Source organism: Pleurodeles waltl, chromosome 10 (assembly GCF_031143425.1).
Source record: "Pleurodeles waltl isolate 20211129_DDA chromosome 10, aPleWal1.hap1.20221129, whole genome shotgun sequence".
Classification (NCBI taxonomy): domain Eukaryota; kingdom Metazoa; phylum Chordata; class Amphibia; order Caudata; family Salamandridae; genus Pleurodeles; species Pleurodeles waltl.
Window position 1 is genome coordinate 842,366,953 of NC_090449.1, and position 23,430 is coordinate 842,390,382.

Below are 23,430 nucleotides of genomic sequence, written 5' to 3' on the forward strand. Positions count from 1 at the left end.
GCATCCTGTATATATGTTTCCAAAATATACCATATAAATAAACATTTTCCTTCTTGGTATATCTAGACAAGCAACGGGGAGGCGGATGGGTCAGTGAGGAATCCACAGGTAGATAATGTAGCCACCAGAAAAAGCATGCCAAAGGTAAGTAACTTGTTATTCTGATGGATACATCTACCTGTGGATTCCTCACCTTTTGAGTAGAGTTCTAAAGCAGTCACGCACTCTGAGGTTGGTGCCCATTAGCTTATACCAATAAGTCCTGCAAAACAGAACAGGCAAAATGACTGTCCCTCCTCACTTCTGAGTTAAAGCAGTAATGCTTTGCGAAAGTATAGAGGGAAGCCCAAGTCTCCTCCTTGCAAATATCAGCAACAGGAACATCTGTAGCCAGACCGATGTGGCAGACATAGCTCTGGTCGAATGAGCTCCTATACCCTCGGGAGGTTCTTTCATTGCCAAAGCATAGCATATTTTTGCCCTTCATCTTGCCTATGTAGCCCATGAACAGCTGATCGTCCGTTCTAAATTCACTTGTCCTGTCCATGAAGAAGCTCAACGTTCTCTTTGGATCCAGACGATGCAGCCCTTCCTCCTTCTTAGAGGGATGGGGAGAAGGGTAAAAGGTCAGAAGGGTGATGGACTGCCCTAAATGAAGAGGAGTCAGTAACTTTGGCAGGGAAACCGTCCTGTTTCTCAGAACCGCATTGTTGGCATGAAAAGTGGTAAACAGGGGTTTAACAGTCAGAGCTTGCACCTTGCTAAAACGTCTAGCCGATGTGATCGCCACTAGAAAAACAGTCTTTATCGTAAGGAGCCTCAACTGCCAACTATGTAAAAGGTTCAAACGGAGTACTCATCAGGCATGTTAAAACCAGATTTAAATCCCACTGAGGCATGATGAATGTCAAACCTTTAAGAAACCTTAAAACTAAAGGGGACTTAAACAAGGAGGGTTAGTCAGGCAAACTAATATGCTGACAGTGCAGACAAATAGCCCTTCACTGTCGCAACTGCACAACCTTGTTGTGCTAAGGAAAGGGCACATTTCAAAACATTGGATAACTAGGTCTTTAAAGCGCCCACACGTTGCTCTTCACACCATTTGACAAAACTTGGCCCATCTACCAGCATAGATAGTTTTGGTAGAGTGTTGCCTGGCCAATAGAATAACATCCATCACATCAGAAGGAAGAGACAAGGAATTCAGGTTGCCCCATTCAATCTCCAGGCATGTAGGTGCAGACTCTGGAGGTGGGGGTGTGGAACCCACCCCTGCGACAGAGAGGTGGTCTGCCCTTTGAGGGTGATGGAGCGGAAGGCACAGTAAGAGATGACCTAGGTCTGTGTACTACACCCTTCTTGGCCAATCCAGGACTATTTACATGACTTGGCCCTGGTCTTGGCAAATCTTCCTCAGACCCGAGGGAATCAAGGGTATGGGGGGAAACGCGTAAAGCAACTGGCTGCTCCAGTCTAACTGAAACACTTCCCCCAGGTGCTTCCTGTATCGGATACTGGAGGCTGCAGAACAACAGGCAGTGCGCGTTCTCGCAAGTGGCAAACAGGTCTATCTGAGGTGTTCCTCATAAGTGGAAGACGTGAAGAACAACCTCCAGAAGGAGTCGCCACTTGTGGTTGGCTGAAAAGTGCCAGCTGAGACTGTCTGCACTTATGTTTAGAACTCCGGCCAAATGGGTTTCTACTATGCAAATCCGATGGGCCTGTTCCCAGGACCATGGTCGTAGAGCCTCTCTGCAGAGAAGATACAACCCTACCCCTTCCTGTTTGTTGATGCACCACATCACAGTAGTGTTGTCTGTCAGTGTTTACCTACTGACCTCGAATGGAAGGAAGGAAGGCCTTCAGAGCCAGATGCATTGCCCGTAATTTGATCAGATTGATTTGAAACATCTGTTTTTCTGGGGACCTAAGACCCATGCTCTCCAGATCCCCCAGATGCGCTCCCCACCCAAAAGTTGAAGCATACGTTACCACTGTGGTCACCGGAGGTGGTGGGTAAAACTGTTTCCCTGGTATCAGGTTGCCGTCCACACTACACCACTGAAGATCAACTGCAGTGTCCCTGGAGATCCTTATTGACTCCTGAGATTTCTGTTGTGTTGAAACCACTGCTTGCAGAGGCACTACTGGAGAGCCCTCATGTGCATGAGTGACCAACAGAATACAGGAAGAAAACAGACTGAGGAAGCATAGGACCGTTAGGACTGGATTAACCGATCCGTCCTGAAACATCGGAATCACAGCCTGAATGTCTTGAATCCTGACAGGAAGCAGGTAGGCACGATACATTGTTGTGTTCAGTACTTCCCCTATGAACAGGAGGCGCTGAGAGGGCTCCAGTTGAGACTTAAGCACAATTAACAAAAAGCCCAGGTTGAACAACAACTGGGTTGTCAACTGCAAATGGTGCAGCACCAACTCTGGAGACTTGGCCTAGAGCAGCCAATCATCCAGGTAAGGGAATACCTGTATTTCCCCCTTCTGAGATGCGCTGCAACCACGGCCATCACCTTCGTTAAGACCCGAGGTGCAGAAGTAAGTCCAAATGGAAGGACTGCCAACTGATAGTGTTGCGTCTCCACCATGAACTGGAGATACTGCCTGTGCGACCGCAGAATACAGTAGAGATGTGAAAATACGCATCCTGCAAGTCGATTGAAACCTTCCAGCCTTCTTTGTCCAGCACAAGAAGAACCTGAGCCATGGTCAGCATTTTGAATTTGTCACGCTTGAGGAATGAATTCAAAATCTTTAGGTCCAAGATTGGACATAAACGCCTGTCCTTTTTGGGAATCAGGAAATGTCTTGAATAACACCCCTGACCCTTATCCTGCTCCGGAAGTAACTCTACTGCAAATTTAAAAGAAGGACTTGGACTTCCTGCTGGAGCAAAGCAGATGTTCTTGCAAACAATAACTGTGATGAGACAGAAAGGGAGGGGGATACTCTTGGAAGGGTAGGGCATATCCATTTTGAACAATGCTAAACACCCAATTGTCCGATGTTATGGACTTCCAAAACTGTCGAAAAAAGAATTAGCCGCCCTCCCAACAGGCAAAGCGTGCTGCACGATGTCGGAACTAGGGTTGCTTTCCTGCACCAGTGGCTGGGGAGGCGGAAGAGGAGGAGGGAGGCTGATGGATGGAATCTCTCTGTCTTGACCTGCCACGCCCTCTGTAGGACCTATACAGGGGATTGGGCGACTCCTGTTGCTGCCTCCCTCAAAAGGAGTACGTACAACCAAATCCTCTGAACATGTGCAGTGGTGGTCTGGTAGCCAAAGAGAGAGACTTAAGGCCCAATGCTTTAGCTGTTGCCTTGATTTCCTTAAACTGTTCAAGGGCAGAATCAGCCTTAGCTCCAAATAGTCTTGACCCATCAAACAGTAAATCCATGAGGGTATTCTGAACATCGGTGGAGAAACCTGAACTTCTCAACCATGCATTTCTCCTCATGGCAACCACTGCCCTTGTCACAGAGTCTGTAGTATCCAGTCCAGATGCAAATCCTCTGGTAACTTAGGAAGGACCGATCTAGCGGAGTCCATAATAGTGTTAGGGTGGGGTGGTGTGTGTGGGGTGTGTGTGTGTGTGGGGTGTGTGTATGTGTGGGGTGTGTGTGTGGGGTGTGGGGTGTGTGTGTGTGTGGGGTGTGGTGTGTTGTGGTGTGTGTGTGTGTGGGGTGTGTGTGTGTGGTGTGTTGTGGGGGGTGTGTGTGTGTACCAATTAAACAAAAAGAATGGAACAGACTGCTAAGAAGGTCTTTTCCTCAGGTAGCATAACATTAAAATCTGCAAATGCCACATGTTTGGAGATATATTTCCTTTTCTCCAGGGGCTGAAGGAAAGGACCCAGGACCAGGCCTGGAAGAGAAGAAGCCTGTACCACCAGACTTTCTGGTATCAGATGCTGACTCAGGATCTCCTGGAGCAGTCTTATATTGCCTAGCTATTGCCCTTGACACTGCTGGAGTCAATACAGGCGTCTGCCAAATTTCCAAAACCGGTTCTTTAATTGGGACCAAGGGCTATGAAGAAGAAACTGAAGAAAGAAGTACCTCTGTAACCAAACTGGACCTTATCTGCTGGGCGAAACAAGTCCAACATATCAGCTGCCTTCCGTACGACTGTAGGGTATGTGGTCACTTCAGGTGGAGGCAAACCCTGTGGGGACAACAACTCCCACTCCAGGGAAGAATCCAGACCACTAGCCACTTCAATCCCCTGAAAGTCCTGATTTGGGGAGATAATCTCACCTTCCTCAATGTTCCGACCTTGATGCGAGGCTAGATATTGCTCCTCCTCCAGCCGCCTCAAAGCTTCTCTTCTGGAGCTTAGCGTCTGCGACGAAAGTACAGACACCACTGGTGCCAATGATTCCTGCTGAGGTTCAGTCGGCCATAGAGCCATCTTTCACAGTACCAGCGAAGGTCAGGGCAACCAGGCAATAGGTAAGAAGGGCAGGAAGGGAGTCTTCTAGTATGGCACCAGAAATCCTCCCATTGAAAAGGACATTGAACCCCTGGGGCCAGTTGGCACACCTGAGGGAGTCATAACCTTGGCAAAAATGCCATTCATGACATTTAAAAAATTGGACGGATCCGTCCCAGGAGCAGGAAAGCTCAAAAAGTCTTGCTCCTGTTGAGGAGGCTGAGAAGGGCCGGATGCTGGTGGAATCTCTTCCTGCTCCGTATCCAGGGGAGTCATTGAAGAAAACTGTAGCGGCGCCACCGGCAAAGCCTGAATCTGCACTAGCGACAGTGCCCGGAAACCTTCGGGGGACTTCAGAGAAGGCGCTCAAAGCTGTGGAGTCACATCCCTGGAGGACTGGTGCTGTCTTTTCTTGTGCTCCTTCCTGGACGACCTCCACGAGTGACTTGAGGGTGACTCCGAGTGAGGCCAGGACCTGCGACAACAGTTTTTCTTTCTTCTTTGCTCTCGCAAGAAACAGCTTCGCTTCCCTCTCCTTTAACGCTTTGGGGTTCATGCTCTGACATGACAAACACTCCCGACAGCATGGTCCGAACTCAAGCACCACAAACAGTCCACATGCAAGTAAGTCACATACATTTGAACCCCGCACTCTCTACATGGCTTGAAACCCGATTTATTCAGAGGAGACATTGCCTCAAACAGGACAAAAGATGACTTCCTTTTGATACAGAATATCACTAACGGAGAGCCAAGAAAAAACGTTACGCGTCAAAGGAGCGGAAAAAAGGGAACTGACATCAGCACGCTGGCGAGGACTTCTTATGGCTCGGATGACGTCAGACGGAGTCGCATGCGAAGCCGTTCCATTGTGATGTCTTCGTCAACGTGGAGAGCTGTGTAAAAGTTTCAGTCGAGTGCAGTGCTGCGCACTGGGATATTCAAACGGTGAGGAATCCCCAGGTAGATGCATCCATCAGAAATAACAGTTTAATAGCACTTTAAAATACAATATACACAATAACAATGTTAATCGGATAAAAAAAGCAGAATGCAATAAATGCAAAATATCAAAACACCAAAATGAATGTCACAGGACCTTCTCAAAGCGCTTGATACAGGTAACATGCAAGCCAGCCAGGTGAAGGACCTCCACAAAGCCATCAAAAGTTTCACAGGGTAGTACACTTTTCCTAATCCTACTGGAGAGAGAAACCACACAGCAGCTACACAAAAGAAGGCATAAAGACAGATTTCATGCAAGCATGGTCTAAGTGAGGCATTTCCATTTTCTGCTGTGATGCCCCAACTTGTAAATCTATCCCTCAGAGCTGCCCTATGCCCCCCACTTTCAGTTAATCTTATACCGCTGATATGCCCTTCAACAACGTGACTGAGCAGTGTCATCATTTCTACAGAACACTTCAATGGGACTCATTTCAACAAGCATATGCAAAGCAACAGGTCTCGCATTTGCTCGAGTTAGAGCTATTAGCGTTGTAACTCTTAACTAGACTTTTCTTGCCACATAAATCAAAAGAAAAAAAAATTAGCGCGATCGTGCTATGTAAAATCCAGCGCGAATGCGCTGCGTGGGGAATAAAAAGCTAAAGTACTGCAGAAACCAGGCTGAAAACATGGAACATTGTATGTTTTCAGTAGTTTACCAGTGCTGTGTAGGTGGGCTAAACACTGGAAAAGGCATGACGTATGCAAGCCTTCACTAGTGAAAACAAGCAGATTCTAAAAGGCAAGCCCACGAACCAATGAAAGAGACAGGCATGACATGGGCATGGTTAAAAGCCCAACAAGAGATTACAACAGAAACAGAGCGCTTGTGCACTCGACCCTAAAAAGAATACACTGAAGCGCTTTTCACAAACTGATTCAATAGGTCCACATGAACCTCACAGGGTAGAGTAACAATAATGCTTAAAAAATGAACATGTTTTGAGAGAAGATTAAACTGGGAGTCGAGTCCCCCTAAAAACAAGAATTTAGTTGTATTACTGTGAACAACAATCAGTGTGTCATATATGGAGAAACATGTGCACATTCAAGACGCTGTGGTATTTTTCTTTATTGACATTTCATTCACAGAGCATATGAAAGATCAGGACTGGAAATATTTAGTTAATTACGGATGGTCAGTAAAGGCAGGAATTTATTCAGCGATTAACTAACATGGATGACTAAAAAAAGTGTTAGGTGCCCGTAAAAAAAAATATATATATCAAACCACAATTGATGGCTGATTTGGCTACCACTGTTTTATACATGATAAAGCAGCAATGTGGGAGCACTGCCATCACTCCCCAGAAGTGCAAATTAGCTTTTGGTAACTATTTTCGTGTTTTGGGGTAAAGGGAGCAAAAGGAATCTCCACAGCCTTCAAAATGTCTACTGAACAGTGATAATAAAGTATGTATTTTTGTTGTAAATGCTATAAAATAAGGCTCACATTTCAAAACTCACCATATACTGAGCATTTTACTTTTTTGTTTGGCACCAGTAAGGAGTACAAAAACAACTAGTGTGTGCTTCACCCCAAATAAGGAAAAACAAAACACCCTATCTGGGTAACAGGCAAGTACGGAGTACAGATCTGGGTTTAATTCATCGCCTTTTGCTCACCATGCCACCCCAGTTTGGACTCAGCCATATGCAAATCAGTCTTGACCCTCCTCCCCCTAGGAACAGTCCAGCCCGAAACTGCCAGGCTAGGTCCTCCTTGGACCGGAAACAAGCATCCTGGGACCAGTTTTGGGGTATCACCCCTCATCAGCCAGGCTATCTTGAATCAGTGGCACAGTGAGCAAGGAACCCCCGTGTGGGCATACCTTTGGCCACTTAGAGCGGCTTTAGCAACACAAAGGATGATGGACGGGGTGCTGAAACCTTTCAAACACTCATCCCCAGTCACAGATCTGGGTTAAATCCATCGTTCTTTTGCTCACCCTGCCACCCCATTTTGGACCCAGTGATATGTAAATCAGTCTTTTGGGGTATCTCCCTTCATCAGCCAGGCTATCTTGAATCTAGTGGTACAGTGAGCAAGGGTCAAGACTGAGTTATGTTAAGCTCAACAGTTAGAAATGAAGTCCTGAATAACTGCCTTTAATGCCATAAATCTTTCCAAAAATGAACAGCAACCACTGATAGGTCACATTTATATGCATGGTGTTTCCAGATGTAGGGGTAATGTTATGCGCACTGTTGGAGCAAATTGCTACCATGCCACAGAGGACATTTATTCATTCTATACTCTGTATGCTCCTTACCCATGCTTGTTGATACCATTAACATAATACGAACACATGCATTGGGCTCAGGGACTTGTCACCGGTCCTGGTAAAATGGATTAGCACATCTTCCCACAACACCAGTGTTTTTAGGGTACACCCTCACCCAGATGTAGCCAAATAGAACCTGCAGGTCACCCGAGTTAGGTTAGATTAATTAATATACGTTTACAGACAGTCGAGACAACAAAACTTATGGGCAAATGCCCCCTTGCAAAAAAACACACCTCCACCAACTATTAATCCACAAAACATGCATCTTGTTATGGGCAAATGTCCAAGTACATGGGAAGAGATTGACAACAAGCACAACGCTAGATGTGGCATATGCACCTACCGACTCTCAAAAGAAAAAACAAATTATGACACTGTGTCTTCCCTTAGGAAAGCAATCCCTCAGACATGATGCATAAACTGGAGCACACATTTGCTGACATCCAAACTTTCACACAAGGTGCCATCCTTTACCATGATACCAAATCAAATCCAGCAGGATAAACATGGGGCATCTCCTACTACTTTTTTGGCATGAAATTGATCAGAACTATAACAAGTATTGGCAGAGCCAGCAGGTCTCACCTATGGAAGAGCTACTGGCTTTGGCAATGTGTCTTAGCTATGTTGCACACCAAGTGTGGCTGCTGTTCAGCACAGCTAAACGTTAGTGGCGTGGAGTGCTGTAGAGTGGGGTACTGTAAAATGCAGTAGGTGGAGTTATTGGAGTAGAGTCTCAGAGTGGTGTGGGAGACTGGACTACTGTAGAGTGGAGTGGGGGATTGTAGAGTGGAGAGGCTGGAGTAGAGCTTAGTGGTTCAGTGGCAGAGAGTGGGGTGGAGTGGGTTGGATTGGACTGAGGTACAGTGGGGTGGATTGGATTGGGGAAAAGTGGGGTGGACTGGAGAGACGTAGGCTGGACTGGATTAGAGTGGGGTGGATTGGAGTGGTGCGGAATGGAGTGGGGTGGGTTAGATGGGGTGACTGGATTGGAGTGAAGTGAAGTGGATGGGAGTGGGGTTATATGAAGTGGGGAGGATGGGAGTGGGGTGGATTAGATTGGAGAAGGGTGGATTGGATTAGAATGGGGTGAGTGAACTGGAGTGGGGTGGATTGAGTTGGAATTGAATTGAAGCTACAGATAAAAAAAAAACAATCTTGGTCTCCCAGAACAAAGATAATTTGAGAGGCAGTAGTGTGCATGCAGGCACCAGCAAAACCCATGTTTCTTATTCAAGTTTCAGTTGTGGTTTATAAGACTACATGAGAACTGGCAGATGGGGTTATAGTGTGTGAGAGTGCGTTAAGGGACATTTACTAGGCTGTTCTGTTAATTCAGTATTAAGGGCAGCACGTTAATCTTAGCTATCAAAGATTTCACCATGCCTGCTGCCGCCTTTATTAACATCGCTCCCTTACAAGACTTTTGCAACAAACTCAATTCTTCTGTAAGAAAATCACCTCCATATACAGCAATTTTGACCCCCAACCAGACTCACAGTCGCAAATCAACTTCCCATTAGGGCTGATGAACAAACCCTGACCTCATGGCCTGCTGTCACCATTAAAATCACTGCTACCATGAAGAACATCCCCTCATGGGTTCCACCTGACCCTGGTCGCGCCACACCTTCACCAAAGGACACCTACCGATCAGTAAAGCACTAAAACCCACTCTCAACCACTTCGACTCAGCCACATTCCCAGACACTGGAAACATGCAACTGTCACGTTGTGGTTCAATAAACCATCTGCAGACCAAATCAGGCTTTCTAACTACAGACCCATCTTTCTCCTACCATACCAAGCAAAGGACTTGGAGAAACTAATCAACCAACACCTCAAGATACACTTCAGCAACCACCAGCTCCTTGATGCCACGCTGTCTGGATTCAGGCCCAAGCACAGAAACAACACTGATCGCCACCACAGCGGACATCCGCATCATCCTCGACAGACAAGACATGGCAGGCCTCATTCTCTTGGACCTCTCTGCAGCATTTGACATGGTCTCACAACCCATCCTCATTGGGCACCTGCACTAGATTAACATCAAGGATCTGCTCTTCATGGATCTGCTCCTTTCTAAAGCTTGAAACACATGTTGTCAGTCTGGGACGTTTCTCTTTGGAAGTCAACAAACTCATCTGCGTAGTGTGTCAAGGCTCATCACTCAGCCCAACCCTCTTCAACGCATATGTGATTGCTCTGGCCAACGACATCTGTGCGCAACATCAACATACTCTCCTACAAAGAAGGCATGTAGCTCATATTCTCCTTCTCACACAAGACAACCAAGACAAGAAACAAGTTCATCACCTGCATGACCAAGTAGCTAGCTGGAAGAAAACCATCTGTCTCAAGCTCAACACAGATAAGACAGAGAAAGTGATCTTCGGCAGTCCACATCAAAACCTACTCCTCTATTCTTGAAATCTGCAAACAGCTGAAGATCTGGCTTTTGAATTAGCCAATATACCATAGGCAGGGCTAGGCAAACACACTTGCTCAGTGCCAAGATACCCTTGTGAGTGATAGTGCGCTTTACGAATACACAAAACATAATCCACACAACAGCAGGTCCTAGTCCCAATACAATACAGCCCCTAAACTGGAAAGTCAGGAGTCTTAACTGTGCCAAGAAGTGCAGGCACACAATAGTTTACTTGGAAAACACAGAGTGATAGTAGTTATAATACATCAACTTCTCTAATGGATAAGGGATCTCACATTTTGCTGCTAAATGGAGTAGCAATCTATATGTTGCCTCCTATATTAACTCATAAGGTGTTGTAATTTTAGTTCACAAGGGTATCAACATTAGTCACAAGTATACGCTATTTGCAAGGGCCGTTATTGGTGGTATAAGGCAGTCTAATGGACTTACGTTTTACCTTTGCTAGACCTTAGGCCAGTGGTCTTCAAACTTTTTAATGCCGCGCCCCCCCCAGTTGAAAAATAAAAATCATTGGGCCCCCCTCAGAATTTTTCGCAATTATTTTAGAAAAATGGCAATGTTTAAATATGTCTAAACCTATTTTAACATTGCAGTTAAGTACGGTTACCTTTTTAAAACTGCAATAACATGCTTCTGCTTAAAACAAAGGCATGTTATCTGTATTATATTTCTTTTGGCCAGAGTTTGGTGCCCCCCCTGGGATCACTTAATGCCCCCCAAAGGGGGCTAACTAAAGCTAGCACCATAATACTAGAGTAAGAGGGAAACCTCAACATTATCTTGTATAGCACACTTAATATGTCCACCTACAATGAATAGGCCTCTATCCATTTCAGCTAACAGCATAATGCAGAACTGCTGGACTTGGTTGATATTTGGAGAGTGACAATTGAACAAGTGGAGCATAACCCTCCTACACTTCAGTCTACGATTTACTATCAAGCATTGGCTACTGGCTAAATCCGTGAAATATTGCACACTGGTTATGGCAAACACTAATTTCCATATAACAATCGCTCTCTTGTCTTGGTAAGTCTTCACACATCCAAAGTGGGCACTGCTGGCCATTTCTCTAAGTTCCGGTCTGAAGTTCCGTTTTTTAGCATTTATGACAAAGGTTAGCTTAGCCATGGCTGAATATTTCTAAGTTCTGTATTGCCAAGCAGTGTGGAGTGATCAAAGCTTTAGAACACAAGGGAGCACACAGGAGATAAAGCTGGTGGACCTGAAGCCCTGCTATACCAAAACAGCTGAAGATGTGGTTACATTTTGGGCCAAATTGCCCAGCCCCAAGAGGTCTAGAGGGTGCAAGCACCCAGGGAGGACATTAGCATGCTTTGTGAGGTGGTCACATGGATCCAATACTTTTGTGAGGGTAGACGATGCGGCCAGTACAGAAAACTATGACAATGTAGGCATACCGTGTGCTTTGATATATTACTGTTTTTTTTACCTTAACAACTCCAGATAATCTGTCACTGAAAGCAAATAGCTTGGTACTTAGAGGACAGCCCTGTCCTGGAATGGCTAAATAATAACCATTACTAGAACCTGTTACACTGCAGAAGGTGAGAGGTAATAGCAGGACAGGCTGAGGGGCTGGCCTGACTAAATTGTACGATAAGCAGTGCATCTGTTATCCCCACAGCTAACTAGCCATGTATAATAAAGCCACTGAGGACAATTGAGGTGCTGCTCACCACGGGGGGAGGGGGGGGGGCACTATGACATCCCAGACACCTTGTAAAGTTTGCTGAAAATGCTCCAAAATATCATGGTTCCAAAATATCAGATTTTATACGACTCACAGTTCTCATGGCTTGCCATCAATTGGATCAAACTGAGACATTCCTTTTCACTTCCTACATCTCAGAGAAGACGCCGGAATTTACTAATATGATAGTGCCCAGAGTCTGTAACATACCTGGGTATCAGAAGAGGTTGTAATCAGCAAAAACTATGAACCAGCGATTTAACAGCTAACAAACCAAACTCACTGCTGTGTGAAGCTGCTGCTGTTCATTTCTGGTACAGTATCACTGATAAACAAGCTTTGGTAAATGCATTAGGTTTCACCTATGGGATTAATAATAAGAGGTGTGGGAGTAGGGTAGGAGTGCAGGGAGAATGGTGGGAGTGCTCTGTGCAGGGTGAGTGGTGCATGAATGAAGGTTGCTAAGTGTCTGAGTGCAGGGTGAAACTGCCTAAATGCATGGTGACTGATGTGTATTCAATGCAGAATGAGAATTGTATGAGTGTACATGGTAAGAGATGTTACCCTGTACAATGTAAGAGGTGTGCGAGTATAGGGTGAACGGTATGTCAATAGTATAAGTGTAGGATGAGCTGTTTGAGTTCAGGGTTAGAGGTGTATGTGGAGAGTGATAGGAGGGAGTGCTGGGTGAGAGGTATGTTAATGGTGTGTGAGTGCAGAGTCAGCACTGTGTGACTAGTGGGTGGGCAGTATTGCCAGCACAATGTCAGGGTGACTGCAGAGTAAATGGTAAGGGTGCTGGGAGAGTGGTGTCTGTGGGTAGGTGAAAGGTATGCAAGTGTTGTGCAACAGAATACATTTTTATAACACTTAATGCTAAATAACTAAATATATAAACAAATAAATAATTCTACAACAGTTGAATGCTCTTTTATATCCCCCCCTCTTGTTTTAAAAAGGCATCTACTCCGACCAGTAACTGCAAAGATAACATTTATCTCGACCAGTCAGACAGATTTATAGTAACCTAGGGAGGCCTGCCTTCAGACAATTAGCGAGGACGTGTTCATTCCCTACTCAGATTCCAGCATTTACGAACTCTGTGGTGTTTTAAGGTCAGGGTGGGTTAACCTCGCCACCGTGAAGTTCTATGTTAATCTGAATAACATTGGTCTGATGGGACTGCTTCAGATCCCACTTACAAGGCGGAACTTAATAGCTGACTTAGAACCAGAGGACCTGAGTTCTAACCCAGGGTTCGGCCCTGGAACGAAAATTGTGTGAATTTGGTCAAATCACTTTGCAATCGTGAACAAGTATGGTTTATTTAAAAAATATGGCCATCAATGTCATTCCACTGCACTCAGAGTGGCATCCTTCCAGAGTGGAAAATGTGTAAAACTGAAAATTGAGTACCATTATAAATCAATTACCTGTCAACCGGACAAAGACAGACATGTGGAAATATAGCACTTATGGCATGAGACCCCAAGGAAGTCGGCATCTTGATTAAATGGACCGTTCTATGGTCCATTTCAGCTCTGGGATAAAGACAGACAATATTTCTGATATTATAGTAGCAGCAAACTGAACTGGATTATGCTATCTAGACAAAGGTTTTATTATTAGCTAGCCCAATGGTACTCGTTTTATCAACCTTGGAAAATTGAATCGTCGAATAGGGCAAGCTGGGGTACTAAGCCAAAACTGTGTGAGATCAGGGAGGACTTTGCTGTTGCTGGGAATAAACAGACCAATATGAATGTACCAAAACCTACCCTAAATTTCATAACTGCATATACTGTACACATAGCAACACTTGCACCTAAAATCCGTTTGACGAACAGACATCATCACCAAAGCGAAGGTTACAATATTTTTTCGTTAACACTTGTCATGAAGCACCAAGACCTTGCGCTGTGCACGCTTGTGCAGGTCTCCTTGTTCAACCATGTCTGACAAAAGGTAGAGCCGTTATGCTGGTTAATAAAAGCTCTTATTTACACACCAATTGAAGGCAATAACTTTGTGGTGTGTGGCTTATAAGCATATTAAATGCATTCTTCCTTTGTTAATGAGTCATGCCAGGGATGCAGCAGGCTGTGTTATGTGTCATATAACCCACTAACTGACCAACCAAAGCCATGTAGGCTTCTGCATTCTGTACAAGGATTGCTACTGACACACAACTTGATCAGAAAGCTTTATCAATGTCACAAATAGTGTTGTGTTCTTAAGGGATCAATAACAGTAGAAGCGGAGGTGCAAACATTTAACAGAGTTGAAAAAGACTTTGAAAAAACACAGGGGAATAATTGGAATGACATAGAAAGAGCTGAAGACTACAGGATTCCAACTCAGATGCTAAGTATACACACTCTGGGCGCTTGCTTCCACGATTTCCATACCTGCCAAGTGTTTCTGCCCATGTGCGACTTCTTTGGCCAGCCTGTCTTTTTTCATAGAATTCTGGAACTTGTACTCTTATTTAACCTGGTATAGGCAAAGCACTAGTTGGTGCTTCCTAGCCGGGCAAAGAAAGTCTGCATGTCTTTTGAATCTTACCAGACTGGAAGGGACAGGACTGGACACCAAACAATGACACTGGGGTATATAATTAGTCCTGAAGAAAGCCTATGACCAGTAGCAGTTCTTTTTTGAGGCCGAAACATGTAAATTCATGAAAGGGTTATGGATAATAATGTCTGAACACGGCACATGCAATTTTAACCATGCCTAAGGCATCCTATAATACAGGGAAAACGGGTGTTCCTCAGGTATTCTTGTCCTAAGAAAACCCCATCTGGTAATAACAAAGGTGCTCCCAGATCCATGGTTGAGTGCTTTCTGATTTATAAGGGCCAGGATGAGACTGTACTTGCTAACATTTTGGAAGAGCAAAGTGGAGATTAAAAAAAAAATAGATAACGTGGAGAATGCATTTTCCCCATTAATTTCTATTAAAGCAGAGACAATTTCAGACAGGATCCATAAAAAATAAAAAATAAAGCCTTTTGTGGCTTAAAAAAAAAATCGGGTCTATTGGCACGTATGTGAGACCCGAGATCAAGCATGCCACTAGTAGATAGGGTGAGATTCTTCAAAAAACACCTAAACTCAGGGAAGAAGAGGGCACTAGTGAGTGCAATGCGATCAGGTTTCGAGTCTTGGCGGGAGGCACAACATTCAGTGCTTCTGTGCAAATCACTTCATCTCTCAATGTCTGTGAAGCACTCTGATAGCTTCTTTGGGTTCGCGCTATGTGTAAAGTAGCACATCAAATCAGAAAAGAAGTTCTGAAACCAAAGAGGATGAACAAAGTACGTGAACCTCGGGACACTGATAAAAGCGAACACACGAGGAACAAGCATTTGTAAATGCAAGAAATAATTCTACAGCAAATAGAAACGGAGGAAAAGTGCCAAGCACAGGAACCAAAGAAAAGCAAGGGGGTGGGATGTAAGCCCCTTTTAAGATTAATAATAAATACAATAGAATTCACAAGCACAGCACAAGCACTGCGCAGGCGAAACCTAAAAATGATTATCAATTTCTCAACATACCGTTTCCACTAAATAAGCAGTTTTTTCTTTCTCAACGATCAAGACTGCTAACCTGGTTGATCCGGGGAGGTAAACAACTAGTCCAATGGGACACCCTAACTTTAACTTACTCAAGGGAGTCGACGGACCGGACCTTGTACTATACCTTGAACAAGCATCTTGGGACCGGTCCCAGGATGCGGGTTTCTGGTCCAGGGAGGACCTAGCCTATATGTTGCTGACAACTGAAGAAGCAATGTCCAAATAATCTGTGCTACCAAAGATTGTTTCTGCAAATTTATGAAATCGCTGAAGATCCCTAGTTAACAGACCACATGTAAACTGGCAAGCCAACAACGGCCAAAGCTTGGGTCGAGCCAAAATCCTGGCTCGGCTCTCTCCTAGTCACATGGGACAATGCCCTTTCAGAGACCAGCACCACAGTTTCCTGCTGGTCAACGTCTTTCCTTTGTAATGGCATGTGTGTTACACGAGGCACTAATCAAATTCTTCCTCTGCCAACAAGCTATATGGATAAACTGAAACTTTGCTTCTTAGATCTTACCTAAAAGCTAATAACCTTACAGAAATCTCCACTGTACCTCTAGCCTTATTGTTTTGCCAGTTAATTTTTATTGTCCCCCTTTAACGTGCTGGGCTTCTCCTGAAATACATGTGTCTGTTAAGTCAGGAGAGGTAGTTTTTAATAACATATAGAGATTTGTCTTTCTTAAACTTAACTTTGAAATATGGAGAACACCATAGATTCCACTATGACTGGTGAAGTTTTCTGGGAATTTCATGTCACAATGTTCAAGCTCTTTCAGGCTATTGCTCCTAGGACATTCGTATACAGTTTCTAGCTTGTCCACCTCTAACTGAACAACACAAATAGATAAAGACTACCAGTGTTACCGTGAGCTCCTGAAATAGCAATCCAACCTGAGCTGCAACATATTTGCTACAAACATGATGCAGCACTACCTCCATGTGAATTAAACTGAGAAGCCTGTCACTTTAGCACCAAAGCAACCACTTTGGTGAAAGCACCAACTTCTAGGAGGACTGAAAAGCAAACCTCCCCCCTTCTGCAATCAAGGAACATAGGTTTCCATCACATCTAGCACAATCCTCCTTCCACCACAGGAAAATTAACAGAAGCAAACGTCAGACCCTTATTGAACCACTCAAACCCCTCCACCCCCAAAAAAGAAAAAAAACAAGGGATTCTAGGATAAGTAAAAAAAAAAACAATGTATGGGGTTCAGGAGGGGAAAAGGGGCAGGGGGAGAAATCAAAAGGCCTTTGCCAGACCCTAACACCTGTGCACCTGAACAAATACAGATAGTAGTAGAACAAAAGCCAGGTAAGAGAACCATTGGGATTACTGAACTGCCTCATAAGCTGTTCTAGATAAACTCAGAGACCAATCCTTTCACTCTCCAAACCACAAGTCAGATACTACAGCATGGTCAAAGGAAAACTCCGAAAACACAGGTCATGGAATTACATTGAGACACCACACCTGATTTTGAACAACAGATGAGAGAGGTTAACAAGATTTTTTCAGCCAACAAGGAGCAATTACCATTGTACCCTCTCCACTGATCGTGGCCAGCACTGGCAGGATAAGAAGGATTGACCGGGGGAAGCATATACACTCCTCTTATAAGAGGGAAGTACCTGGGCATCCACTAAGCATGCCTGAGGAACAGGGAACGGCACGAGGACACAACCCAGATCTTGCTGCACACCAAACATAATTAATTACCAACTGACCAATAATCAGAAGTAACCCCTTGAATTTTGTACTGGAAACAAGATACTGTTGCAAGGTAAGGAAGCCACAATCAACTCAGCTGAACCACTATCTGAATGTTCATGTCCAAAGGTAGACTGTCTGAATAAGCCCTATTTGGAATCTGGCAACTAAATACTCTAGGAGTTTATATCCTCCAGGACCTAAGCCACCCCATTCGCCAAAGCCTATTGAGCCAGGCCTTTGAATGGCAGCCTAACCAACCCAACATTGACTGCTCTGATATTTGCACCACAAAAGAATTGCCTCCAGATCCCATGAACTGAGACACAAGTGGAGAGGAGAGTTTATCCCAGAAACTCAAATGAATCCAGTTTGGCACACCAACCTCTTGCTTTGAAATCTGAGGTCATCACTCTTAGCAGCAGAACATATACCTTGATTCCCCAAACCAGATTCAATCTATACGTCCACTAGCATAGGTCTTTACAAATAATTGTGGGACTTTGGATCCCACTGCAAAAACAGACATCGCACTAAGGCTCTTTATATGGAAACAAGCCCACAGGAATAAAAATACTGTCAGACCAACGGAACTCTGGATAGGTCAACCAGACCCTGGCAGGCACATCCCAGCTGCATAATATATGTACCAAATATTCCTGCAATTTCATGATCCTTCAATCTGGCAGTTAGACTGACCTTCAGCTGTTAAACTGGTACAAGGCATCACTTCTTGCAAATGAGCACAGGTTAATGCAGATCTAGCACTGAATATATTTGTTGTGTGTACTGTAGGGCAACTGGTAAGCCAGTTATTGGTGTACAGGTGCAACAGCACGATTCCTACACATACTGAACACCTAATGATACCACCACTTTTTTAATTATTCTGGTGACATTTTGAGACTGTTGGGACAGGAATGTCCCCTGCATGGTGCACAGTTTGTGTTCCCATGCAAATCTGGTTCTGATTTTTGCCCCTGCCTCACACTAATCTGTTGAGTACATGAATGCTTATGCCTGTTCCTTGACCTGAACAAGGTCCTGTAACCTGGAGAGGCGCATTCAACGTGCAATAATTTGACTGGCAATGGACTACAGTCTCTGCCATGAGTTTAGCATGTAGAGTGAATGTGGCAGCATCGTACAATGTTCTGTGAATCAATAGCTGTGATCAGACCTTTTTATCGGTCATTACAATGGAGGTCTACCAGTGGAAGTGTATTTTGACTTTCCTGAAGCTGGATGGAGGTGACCTAGACACTGAAATGCAGAACGAGAAGACAGGGCCCCTTAAGGTCCTTTCTGCCAACAGGCGCTGTTGACTAGGTTTCCAGAGGCACCGCCATTTGCATTTTGCCGCTTTCCTGATCATTAATAGTGTGGATATGGATAAGCTAGATGCATGAAAGCAAACACCTCAGTGTTCCTCTGTTGCAGCTGCTCTGGGTTGGAGTCTAAGCTGCTATGAGGAGCATCACTTTGCACAACGACTGTCTGGGGAAAAGCCTGGAGAGAACAATTGAAAAGAGAACCTACCCAAACAGATTCTGAAAGTGTACTAAGAGAATCTATATCCCCTGTCTGCTTAACCAGTCTAAAAATGGGAGCCACTGGGCCACTTGTTGATCCAGTAACACATTCTTTTCAACCAAGGAACAGAGAGCTTCAAGGAATACCCAGAGGATTACTGTATAACCAGAGCTGATGTCTGCCCGACCGCTAGCTTCTCAGGTGTGAGGAACATCACCTGGAGTGTGGCCTTGCTGGAAGAAGCAACTTAAAGACAATTTGCTGCAGAAAGAGGGGATGAGCCACCAAACTATGCCGAAATTTGATGGACCTGAAGCACCACAACAGCTAGATCCTCAGGGCATCCAAGTGCAGCGTGTATGGGCAATTCCTGCTCGCCATTCTACTTGGGTCGGTATGTGTGGGTGGGTGGGGGGTAGGGGTGGGGGCTTTGCAGTGGACTTCCAGTACTCCAGTAAAGTCCCTTTTCACAATCAGCGTGCGGAGTCCCCCTGGGGTCCAGTCACCCCAGGTACCCCCCATATCACCTAAGATGCTGAGCAAGGCAAATCTCAGCAAAGCTTTACGCAGGACACTTAATACTCTTCACAAAATAGCAAGTAGCTTTTGCCTGTACTCCGTTATGACGAGGCACTCTTATAAGCATATGGCAGGAGTCCAGTTCCAGGCAAAGGAAGCAGATAGGTGCAGGCATTCTCTGGGCTCTCCATAAATCGCAGAGGTCTGAGGTAAATGTGGTGGAGATATTGAAATTGGATGAAGCTTAAGTACGCAGAGATTTCCAGGGTACGGGGCACCATCTACACAGCCCTCCAATCACTGTCATCCAAGGGGCTCAGTCATCCAACCCACCACACTTGTAGATTGAAAATGAGGCCTGGGAATGTGTCACCAGAGCTTTGTAAACTCCCCTCCCCAGGGGGCCCATAAAGAGATGGGCCTGCAGAGGATTACACTCCTGTACCTAAAAGAATGCCTCCTGGTTATGAGACAAGGCATTCCGCAACTGAGATATTGATAGAACTGGGACCTGTGTAGAGTAAATTCCATCTGGAGCTCCTGAAAGGCCTTCATGTGTGTGCCTCCCTGTATGTCCACCAACTTTGATATTCCTGTCCGGTCCCAGCCACGGAATCTCTCCTGCTGTGCCACCTGGTCTAGCCAGCACCCGGTCAAAATAGTGGGGGGGTCTCGAGCATCCCCTGGCAGTCGCTTCCAATCCAGTGCTGCTCCAGCCTCCTCGTCTGAAATACTAACCTGGTCACCTCCGGGAGCGCTCAAACAATGGGTGCACCATATAAACAATTAGGTATTTTGTTAGGGCAACCTCTCCTCTAAACACGGGTCCTCCCATCGCCTGTACATCCAATCATTAACCAGCAGGGTCTGTGCCACCCACTAGTAGAGACGGACATCCTCCATGGCGAGCCCACCATCATATGTGGATTGCACACACGTGACGAATTCCAGGGGCTTGTTAGCCCATAAGAACCTGTGCAGTTTAGCCCACAGAGCACAAAACCAACTATGTGGGAAGAGCAGAGGAAAGTTCTGGAGAACATATATCATCATGAATGGCAGGACCAGCATCTTGAACAAGGCCACTCTACCCAATAGGTTGATGGACAGCTTGGTCCATTTATCTATACCTATCTAGGCTTTACAGAGGAGTGAAGGTTCAGGGTCCAAGTTAGCCCACGTTCCAAGGCCATAAGGAGGCACAGGTACTGGAAGCTGAGGTGGCATATTGGGAGATTTGAATGCAAGGTTTCATCCCCCTCACCCCCGATTCACCCATCAGAGCTTCCAGGAGGGGCTTGGCCCAGTTAACACGAAGGCCAGATTCTGCCCCAAAGGTATTTAGGATATGTATCAGCAGAGGTCCCATGACATCAGGGCGAACCATGAACAGAAGAACATTGCTCATGTATAGGGTGATGCAGTCCTTCACAGTCAGACACCAGTTGAACCCCCAGACCTGCTCGTCACAGCGCATCCATACCAACAGCGACTCTATGGCCAGAGCGAAGAGAAGAAGGGAAAGGGGGGGCACCCGTGCGTGCTCCCTCGGAGACTGGGAAGAAAGCACTCCATTCTCACCCACTTGGGCTTGTGGCTGTGCATACAGTATGGAGACATATGATTAAAAGCAAGGGCAAAATCCCAACTTAAGCAGCACCTCCTCCAGAAATGCCCAATCAAGCGAAGCAAAGGCCTTTTCAAGATCAATAACCATAAGCGCAGAGAAGCATTGTAAGGGCTGGAAACGTGCAAGGGCCCAATGGACTCTCCGTATGCAGTGCTTCATACTGTGGTATGGGTTGTAGCCGTACTTATAGGGATGCCTTTCTTTGCTTTTAAAAGAGAAATTACAGGTGCATGTAAGCCGGTAACCTTATACCTCAAAGGAATGAGCATAGCTGCATGATACTGGCAATATAATACACACAACTGCATTTAACTTGCCAATAGACTGCAAAGATAGTCTGATCTCAGTCAGTACTAGGGTGGTATTCTAGTTAAATAAGTAATTGGGTGTTTCTTTTTCTAAAATATGTAGCAGTGCAAAGACTGAACCCACCAAACACCTTCGGGGTAAGGAATCAACAAAGTTATTCTGAAGAAAAGTACAAAGTGTGCCCCCTGATATCTATTTATGACAGTCCTGATGTGTGTTCGGAACCTAGTGGGTGACTTTGGTATAGAGGAAACAAGTCGGCAGTTTCTTGACAGAAAAGGGTGTAGGATAAGGGGTGTGTGTGTGTGTGTGTGTGTGTCTGTGTGTGTGTGTCTGTGTGTGTGTGTTGGGAGAAATAAAGAAGGCATTATCCTACCCAAAGAAAAAATATATATGATAGTATATACGATTTCAGAAAAGCAGAGTATTGCCCACTCTCACTTTAGCATCAATGCCATAATTGTGAAACTTCCCCAATTACCTGAAATAAGCAGTGTATAAAAAAAACAGTCTACACAACAAAAGAAAACATAGTAGTGAGCAGCGGCAGCAGGTAGCCATATCATCACTACTCTGACATTTGAGAATGGGAGGGAGGTGAATCGGGATGGAGTGGGTGTGTTGGATTGTTTCTTACTGTCATTTACTAAGAAGACAGAGGGTTTACTAGGTTGTTTAATAGAGTCATTAGAGGAAGTGACATGATAATTAGGTGCAGGAACCGGATGAGGGAGTCTTGGGGTTTGCTAATGATCACAGGTAATTACGAGTAGCCCATTGTAAGATCTGTGGTAAAACAAAGAATTTTATCTTTTCTCTGTCAGATGCCTTTTGATGGCCACAGGACAGACCAGGGATGTGGACATTTGCCACTAACGTCATTGGGTCTGACTACTACAGCATTTCAAACGGGCCAAGTACAATCCTTTCCACAAGACTCTCGAGGTAGTGAGGGCGAGCAGTCCAAGGCCTCTCAGGGCGGCAGCATTGGAGACACCAGCTCAGACGCAATCACAGACAGAAGCTCAGAACTCAATAATCAACTGACACAATTAATCAAAGCCCAACCCTTTGCTTGTCCTTTTTGTAAAATAAAGTACTCCTGATCTTATAGTCTGTTTGGGAATGCTGTTACTCCAGATCACAATTCTTCCTAGCCCACTCCCACCGATATGTGCTTCACCCCGCTTCTACCCAACGCTTTGTTCATGCTCGGGTGAATGTGTTCGTGATAGTTCTTCAGGAGTCTTTGGCAGAAGCATGAATGATGCTTCAGTACAGATAATGTTCCCCATAGGCTTGCATGCTCAGTCACTTCGATGTTACCCCTGTAGTGGTTGCTGGCCGAATCAGTTTCATGTCCTAACACTACAGTCAGAGCATTTCAGTTTCTCTATCCAAACTGCAGGCAGGGACTGATGGCACTCGCTTGTTGTTTCTTATGTACGAGAAAGAGGTTGAACACAGCCTTCAGGAAGGACAGCTGAATGCAACTTAGCAGACTTTGGCATAGAGATCCCAGCACCTTCAGCAGCTGCAGCTCTCTTCTGGACCGATGCATGAGGATCCTGTGGCAAGGCAGTTGCAACCCTCTTGTGGGCGGATGTAGACAAATCCTACAGCAAGGCAGTTGAGACCCTCCTGTGCAATGATTTGTCTGCAGGTGTGTGTTCCTGCAGTTGAAGCCTTTTTAGGTTGGTCAGCTCTTCCTCAAAAGCACCTTGGCTTTCCAACCATAGGTGGCAAGAGTGCTGAATCGCCGCCCACTGTCAGGATACACACAAAAGGTGATAACCAAGGCTTACTTTCTCAGGTACTCTGCTTTTTCTGGGTGTTCCTTATGACAAGCTGGGCTTTTCCTCCTGCAGGGCCAGGCAGACTCTTTCCCTCTCTAAGGAGGCAGGCAGTCGTCTAGGAACCAGTCATACTCTGAGCTCCTGCCGCAGAAAGTGCAGACTTCAGGTGATGTTCCCTCTCCTCTGGGAGACTGCCTATCAGGCAGACACCAGCCCTGGTCACAGAGCAGAACTAGGAGTACAAATGTTAACAAGTCCCTTATTTGATCCTGACGAACCAAGAACTGGGTGAGTTGAATCCCACTTTTATACACAGTTTGTATATACAGGATACAGATTCACGGTCTCAAACTTCAGAACCAGTGTGGGGTGGTTCTCTTATCCAGGTGTCCTTCTCAGGCTGTTTTCCAGACACAGC

General features: G+C 45.3%; 1 protein-coding gene across 1 annotated transcript in view; it reads right to left on the bottom strand.

Moving 5' to 3' along the window:
* The window catches only part of MALSU1 (mitochondrial assembly of ribosomal large subunit 1), an 83,113-nt gene that overhangs the window by 15,304 nt on the left and 44,379 nt on the right, over positions 1-23,430 (bottom strand). The gene's annotated exons all lie outside the window — the stretch shown is intronic.